Source organism: Oncorhynchus keta, unplaced genomic scaffold (assembly GCF_023373465.1).
Source record: "Oncorhynchus keta strain PuntledgeMale-10-30-2019 unplaced genomic scaffold, Oket_V2 Un_contig_2037_pilon_pilon, whole genome shotgun sequence".
Taxonomy (NCBI): Eukaryota; Metazoa; Chordata; class Actinopteri; order Salmoniformes; family Salmonidae; genus Oncorhynchus; species Oncorhynchus keta.
Window position 1 is genome coordinate 162,501 of NW_026281971.1, and position 8,182 is coordinate 170,682.

The window sequence follows — 8,182 nt, forward strand, 5'->3', positions numbered from 1 at the left end:
CCAGTTGGGAGCCGTGTTGGGTGACAGAACGTGATGGTGTTGGATGGTGTTGGATGGTGTTGGATGGTGTTGGGTGACAGAACGTGATGGTGTTGGAGTCCTGGAGCTTTGTGTGGGTTCTCTTGTACAACTGCAGGAAACCAGTTGGGAGCCGTGTTGGGTGACAGAACGTGATGGTGTTGGATGGTGTTGGATGGTGTTGGGACAACGTGATGAGCGTGACGTGACTCAGTGGGCCGTGGGTTAGTTAGGGGGCGTGGGTTAGTTAGGGGCCGTGGGTTAGTTAGGGGCTTTGGTTTAATTAGGGGGCGCGGGTTAGTTAGGGGGCGTGGGTTAGTTAGGGGGCGTGGGTTAGTTAGGGGCCGGGGGTTAGTTAGGGGCCTGGGTTAGTTAGGGCGTGGGTTAGTTAGGGGCGTGGGTTAGTTAGGGGCGTGGGTTGGTTAGGGGCGTGGGTTAGTTAGGGGCCGTGGGTTAGTTAGGGGGCGTGGGTTAGTTAGGGGCGTGGGTTGGTTTGGGGGCATGGGTTAGTTTGGGGGCGTGGGTTAGTTAGGGCGTGGTTTAGTTAGGGGCCGTGGGTTGGTTTGGGGCGTGGGTTAGTTAGGGGCGTGGGTTAGTTTGGGGGTGTGGGTTAGTTAGGGGCCGTGGGTTGGTTAGGGGCCGTGGGTTAGTTAGGGGCCGTGGGTTAATTAGGGGGCGTGGGTTAGTTAGGGGCCGTGGGTTAGTTAGGGGCGTGGGTTAGTTAGGGGCGTGGGTTAGTTAGGGGGCGTGGTTTAGTTAGGGGCCGTGGGTTAGTTTGGGGGGCGTGGGTTAGTTTGGGGCGTGGGTTAGTTAGGGGCGTGGGTTAGTTAGGGGCGTGGGTTAGTTAGGGGCGGTGGGTTAGTTAGGGGCCGTGGGTTAGTTAGGGGCCGTGGGTTAGTTAGGGGGCGTGGGTTAGTTAGGGGCCGTGGGTTAGTTAGGGGCGTGGGTTAGTTAGGGGGCGTGGGTTAGTTAGGGGCGTGGGTTAGTTAGGGGCCGTGGGTTAGTTAGGGGGCGTGGGTTAGTTAGGGGGCGTGGGTTAGTTAGGGGCCGTGGGTTAGTTAGGGGGCGTGGGTTAGTTAGGGGCGTGGGTTAGTTAGGGGCCGTGGGTTAGTTAGGGGGCGTGGGTTAGTTAGGGGGCGTGGGTTAGTTAGGGGCCGTGGGTTAGTTAGGGGCCGTGGGTTAGTTAGGGGCCGTGGGTTAGTTAGGGGGCGCCCCACGGCACATTTGGTCATCCCAGATGTTCCCGTTACAAAAACTCTCGACAGGAAACAAACATGTCGATCTTTCCCCGGTCCGTGGTAGTGTCACGGGTGAACTCTGACCTTGATGACCTTTGACATGACAGGGTTTTTTGTAGGCGTTGCTGTTTCCTCGTTAACATCACGTCCAGAATATGAACCTAGAATATGTTATTTAAAAGGTGTTTTTTTTTTAAACGTTTTTACACACTACTGCTGTACAACAAATCAAAGTATTTTATGAAGTCCCGTAGACACATTTGTAGATGTTATCTCAGGTGGAATGAAATGCTTGTGTTTCTAGCTCCAACAGTAATAACTAGCTAAATGCTTGTGTTTCTAGCTCCAACAGTAATACCTAGCTAAATGCTTGTGTTTCTAGCTCCAACAGTAATACCTAGTTAAATGCTTGTGTTTCCTGCTCCAACAGTAATACCTAGCTAAATGCTTGTGTTTCCAGCTCCAACAGTAATACCTAGCTAAATGCTTGTGTCTCCTGCTCCAACAGTAATACCTAGCTAAATGATTGTGTCTCCTGCTCCAACAGTACAGTAATACCTAGCTAAATGCTTGTGTTTCTAGCTCCAACAGTAATACCTAGCTTAATGCTTGTGTTTCTAGCTCCAACAGTAATACCTAGTTAAATGCTTGTGTTTCCTGCTCCAACAGTAATACATAGCTAAATGCTTGTGTTTCGAGCTCCAACAGTAATACCTAGCTTAATGCTTGTGTTTCTAGCTCCAACAGTAATACCTAGCTAAATGCTTGTGTTTCTAGCTCCAACAGTAATACCTAGCTAAATTCTTGTGTTTCTAGCTCCAACAGTAATACCTAGCTAAATGCTTGTGTTTCTAGCTCCAACAGTAATACCTAGTTAAATGCTTGTGTTTCTAGCTCCAACAGTAATACCTAGTTAAATGCTTGTGTTTCGAGCTCCAACAGTAATACCTAGCTAAATGCTTGTGTTTCTAGCTCCAACAGTACAGTAATACCTAGCTAAATGCTTGTGTTTCTAGCTCCAACAGTAATACCTAGCTAAATGCTTGTGTTTCCTGCTCCAACAGTACAGTAATACCTAGCTAAATGCTTGTGTTTCCTGCTCCAACAGTACAGTAATACCTAGCTAAATGCTTGTGTTTCTAGCTCCAACAGTAATACCTAGCTAAATGCTTGTGTTTCCAGCTCCAACAGTAATACCTAGCTAAATGCTTGTGTTTCTAGCTCCAACAGTAATACCTAGCTAAATGCTTGTGTTTCGAGCTCCAACAGTAATACCTAACTAAAGGCTTGTGTTTCCTGCTCCAACAGTACAGTAATACCTAGCTAAAGGCTTGTGTTTCGAGCTCCAACAGTAATACCTAGCTAAATGCTTGTGTTTCGAGCTCCAACAGTAATACCTAGCTAAAGGCTTGTGTTTCTAGCTCCAACAGTAATACCTAGTTAAATGCTTGTGTTTCTAGCTCCAACAGTAATACCTAGCTAAATGCTTGTGTTTCTAGCTCCAACAGTACAGTAATACCTAGCTAAATGCTTGTGTTTCTAGCTCCAACAGTAATACCTAGCTAAATGCTTGTGTTTCCTGCTCCAACAGTAATACCTAGTTAAATGGTTGTGTCTCTAGCTCCAACAGTAATACCTAGCTAAATGCTTGTGTCTCCTGCTCCAACAGTACAGTAATACCTAGTTAAATGCTTGTGTTTCTAGCTCCAACAGTAATACCGAGCTAAATGCTTGTGTTTCTAGCTCCAACAGTAATACCTAGTTAAATGCTTGTGTTTCTAGCTCCAACAGTAATACCTAGTTAAATGCTTGTGTTTCGAGCTCCAACAGTAATACCTAGTTAAATGCTTGTGTTTCGAGCTCCAACAGTAATACCTAGTTAAATGCTTGTGTTTCTAGCTCCAACAGTAATACCTAGTTAAATGCTTGTGTTTCTAGCTCCAACAGTAATACATAGCTAAATGCTTGTGTTTCTAGCTCCAACAGTAATACCTAGCTAAATGCTTGTGTTTCTAGCTCCAACAGTAATACCTAGCTAAAGGCTTGTGTTTCGAGCTCCAACAGTACAGTAATACATAGCTAAATGCTTGTGTTTCTAGCTCCAACAGTAATACCTAGTTAAATGCTTGTGTTTCTAGCTCCAACAGTAATACCTAGCTAAATGCTTGTGTTTCTAGCTCCAACAGTAATACCTAGCTAAATGCTTGTGTTTCTAGCTCCAACAGTAATACCGAGCTAAATGCTTGTGTTTCTAGCTCCAACAGTAATACCTAGTTAAATGCTTGTGTTTCTAGCTCCAACAGTAATACCTAGTTAAATGCTTGTGTTTCTAGCTCCAACAGTAATACCTAGTTAAATGCTTGTGTTTCTAGCTCCAACAGTAATACCTAGCTAAATGCTTGTGTTTCTAGCTCCAACAGTAATACCTAGTTAAATGCTTGTGTTTCTAGCTCCAACAGTAATACCTAGCTAAATGCTTGTGTTTCTAGCTCCAACAGTAATACCTAGCTAAATGCTTGTGTTTCTAGCTCCAACAGTACAGTAATACCTAGCTAAATGCTTGTGTTTCTAGCTCCAACAGTAATACCTAGTTAAATGCTTGTGTTTCTAGCTCCAACAGTAATACCTAGCTAAATGCTTGTGTTTCTAGCTCCAACAGTAATACCTAGCTAAATGCTTGTGTTTCTAGCTCCAACAGTAATACCTAGCTAAATGCTTGTGTTTCTAGCTCCAACAGTAATACCTAGTTAAATGCTTGTGTTTCTAGCTCCAACAGTACAGTAATACCTAGCTAAATGCTTGTGTTTCTAGCTCCAACAGTAATACCTAGTTAAATGCTTGTGTTTCTAGCTCCAACAGTAATACCTAACTAAAGGCTTGTGTTTCTAGCTCCAACAGTAATACCTAACTAAAGGCTTGTGTTTCTAGCTCCAACAGTAATACCTAACTAAAGGCTTGTGTTTCTAGCTCCAACAGTAATACCTAACTAAAGGCTTGTGTTTCTAGCTCCAACAGTAATACCTAGCTAAAGGCTTGTGTTTCTAGCTCCAACAGTAATACCTAACTAAAGGCTTGTGTTTCTAGCTCCAACAGTAATACCTAGCTAAATGCTTGTGTTTCTAGCTCCAACAGTAATACCTAGCTAAATGCTTGTGTTTCTAGCTCCAACAGTAATACCTAGCTAAATGCTTGTGTTTCTAGCTCCAACAGTAATACCTAGTTAAATGCTTGTGTTTCTAGCTCCAACAGTAATACCTAGTTAAATGCTTGTGTTTCTAGCTCCAACAGTAATACGTAGCTAAATGCTTGTGTTTCTAGCTCCAACAGTAATACCTAGTTAAATGCTTGTGTTTCGAGCTCCAACAGTAATACCGAGCTAAATGCTTGTGTCTCTAGCTCCAACAGTAATACCTAGCTAAATGCTTGTGTTTCTTGCTCCAACAGTAATACCGAGCTAAATGCTTGTGTTTCTTGCTCCAACAGTAATACCGAGCTAAATGCTTGTGTTTCTAGCTCCAACAGTAATACCGAGCTAAATGCTTGTGTTTCTAGCTCCAACAGTAATACCGAGCTAAATGCTCGTGTTTCTAGCTCCAACAGTAATACCGAGCTAAATGCTTGTGTTTCTAGCTCCAACAGTAATACCAAGCTAAATGCTTGTGTTTCTAGCTCCAACAGTAATACCGAGCTAAATGCTTGTGTTTATAGCTCCTACAGTAATACCTAGCTAAATGCTTGTGTTTCTAGCTCCAACAGTAATACCGAGCTAAATGCTTGTGTTTCGAGCTCCAACAGTAATACCGAGCTAAATGCTTGTGTTTCTAGCTCCAACAGTAATACCGAGCTAAATGCTTGTGTTTCTTGCTCCAACAGTAATACCGAGCTAAATGCTTGTGTTTCTAGCTCCAACAGTAATACCAAGCTAAATGATTGTGTTTCTAGCTCCAACAGTAATACCTCGCTAAATGCTTGTGTTTCTAGCTCCAACAGTAATACCTAGTTAAATGCTTGTGTTTCTAGCTCCAACAGTAATACCTAGCTAAATGCTTGTGTTTCTAGCTCCAACAGTAATACCAAGCTAAATGATTGTGTTTCTAGCTCCAACAGTAATACCTAGTTAAATGCTTGTGTTTCGAGCTCCAACAGTAATACCTAGTTAAATGCTTGTGTTTCGAGCTCCAACAGTAATACCTAGTTAAATGCTTGTGTTTCTAGCTCCAACAGTAATACCTAGTTAAATGCTTGTGTTTCTAGCTCCAACAGTAATACATAGCTAAATGCTTGTGTTTCTAGCTCCAACAGTAATACCTAGTTAAATGCTTGTGTTTCTAGCTCCAACAGTAATACCTAGTTAAATGCTTGTGTTTCTAGCTCCAACAGTAATACATAGCTAAATGCTTGTGTTTCTAGCTCCAACAGTAATACCTAGTTAAATGCTTGTGTTTCTAGCTCCAACAGTAATACCTAGCTAAATGCTTGTGTTTCTAGCTCCAACAGTAATACCTAGCTAAAGGCTTGTGTTTCGAGCTCCAACAGTACAGTAATACATAGCTAAATGCTTGTGTTTCTAGCTCCAACAGTAATACCTAGTTAAATGCTTGTGTTTCTAGCTCCAACAGTAATACCTAGCTAAATGCTTGTGTTTCTAGCTCCAACAGTAATACCTAGCTAAATGCTTGTGTTTCTAGCTCCAACAGTAATACCGAGCTAAATGCTTGTGTTTCTAGCTCCAACAGTAATACCTAGTTAAATGCTTGTGTTTCTAGCTCCAACAGTAATACCTAGTTAAATGCTTGTGTTTCTAGCTCCAACAGTAATACCTAGTTAAATGCTTGTGTTTCTAGCTCCAACAGTAATACATAGCTAAATGCTTGTGTTTCTAGCTCCAACAGTAATACCTAGTTAAATGCTTGTGTTTCTAGCTCCAACAGTAATACCTAGCTAAATGCTTGTGTTTCTAACTCCAACAGTAATACCTAGCTAAAGGCTTGTGTTTCGAGCTCCAACAGTACAGTAATACATAGCTAAATGCTTGTGTTTCTAGCTCCAACAGTAATACCTAGTTAAATGCTTGTGTTTCGAGCTCCAACAGTAATACCTAACTAAATGCTTGTGTTTCTAGCTCCAACAGTAATACCTAACTAAATGCTTGTGTTTCTAGCTCCAACAGTAATACCTAGTTAAATGCTTGTGTTTCGAGCTCCAACAGTAATACCTAGCTAAATGCTTGTGTTTCTAGCTCCAACAGTACAGTAATACCTAGCTAAATGCTTGTGTTTCTAGCTCCAACAGTAATACCTAGTTAAATGCTTGTGTTTCTAGCTCCAACAGTAATACCTAACTAAAGGCTTGTGTTTCTAGCTCCAACAGTAATACCTAACTAAAGGCTTGTGTTTCTAGCTCCAACAGTAATACCTAACTAAAGGCTTGTGTTTCTAGCTCCAACAGTAATACCTAACTAAAGGCTTGTGTTTCTAGCTCCAACAGTAATACCTAACTAAAGGCTTGTGTTTCCTGCTCCAACAGTAATACCTAACTAAAGGCTTGTGTTTCTAGCTCCAACAGTAATACCTAGCTAAAGGCTTGTGTTTCTAGCTCCAACAGTAATACCTAGCTAAATGCTTGTGTTTCTAGCTCCAACAGTAATACCAAGCTAAATGCTTGTGTTTCTAGCTCCAACAGTAATACCTAGTTAAATGCTTGTGTTTCGAGCTCCAACAGTAATACCTAACTAAATGCTTGTGTTTCTAGCTCCAACAGTAATACCTAACTAAATGCTTGTGTTTCTAGCTCCAACAGTAATACCTAGTTAAATGCTTGTGTTTCTAGCTCCAACAGTAATACCTAGCTAAATGCTTGTGTCTCTAGCTCCAACAGTAATACCTAGCTAAATGCTTGTGTTTCTAGCTCCAACAGTAATACCGAGCTAAATGCTTGTGTCTCTAGCTCCAACAGTAATACCTAGCTAAATGCTTGTGTTTCTTGCTCCAACAGTAATACCGAGCTAAATGCTTGTGTTTCTTGCTCCAACAGTAATACCGAGCTAAATGCTTGTGTTTCTAGCTCCAACAGTAATACCGAGCTAAATGCTTGTGTTTCTAGCTCCAACAGTAATACCGAGCTAAATGCTCGTGTTTCTAGCTCCAACAGTAATACCGAGCTAAATGCTTGTGTTTCTAGCTCCAACAGTAATACCAAGCTAAATGCTTGTGTTTCTAGCTCCAACAGTAATAAGCTAAATGCTTGTGTTTATAGCTCCTACAGTAATACCTAGCTAAATGCTTGTGTTTCTAGCTCCAACAGTAATACCGAGCTAAATGCTTGTGTTTCGAGCTCCAACAGTAATACCGAGCTAAATGCTTGTGTTTCTAGCTCCAACAGTAATACCGAGAGCTAAATGCTTGTGTTTCTTGCTCCAACAGTAATACCGAGCTAAATGCTTGTGTTTTCTAGCTCAACAGTAATACCAAGCTAAATGATTGTGTTTCTAGCTCCAACAGTAATACCTCGCTAAATGCTTGTGTTTCTAGCTCCAACAGTAATACCTAGTTAAATGCTTGTGTTTCTAGCTCCAACAGTAATACCTAGCTAAATGCTTGTGTTTCTAGCTCCAACAGTAATACCAAGCTAAATTATTGTGTTTCTAGCTCCAACAGTAATACCTAGTTAAATGCTTGTGTTTCTAGCTCCAACAGTAATACCTCGCTAAATGCTTGTGTTTCTAGCTCCAACAGTAATACCTAGCTAAATGCTTGTGTTTCTAGCTCCAACAGTACAGTAATACCTAGCTAAATGCTTGTGTTTCTAGCTCCAACAGTAATACCTAGCTAAATGCTTGTGTTTCTAGTTCCAACAGTACAGCAATACCTAGCTAAATGCTTGTGTTTCTAGCTCCAACAGTAATACCTAGTTAAATGCTTGTGTTT

General features: G+C 41.7%; 1 long non-coding RNA gene across 19 annotated transcripts; it reads right to left on the reverse strand.

Moving 5' to 3' along the window:
* Nucleotides 1-1,983: 1,983 nt before the first annotated feature.
* On the reverse strand, nucleotides 1,984-8,097 carry LOC127920721 (uncharacterized). Of its 19 annotated transcripts, none has more exons than XR_008107123.1 (5): nucleotides 5,882-6,027; nucleotides 4,356-4,472; nucleotides 3,883-3,960; nucleotides 3,410-3,526; nucleotides 1,984-2,126 (listed from the first exon to the last, which is right to left on the reverse strand). It is a non-coding gene; the product is annotated as an uncharacterized LOC127920721 (long non-coding RNA). The 19 variants fall into 19 exon arrangements; XR_008107124.1 differs by having other exon boundaries at nucleotides 3,922-3,999; XR_008107106.1 differs by having other exon boundaries at nucleotides 3,883-3,999.
* Nucleotides 8,098-8,182: the final 85 nt, after the last annotated feature.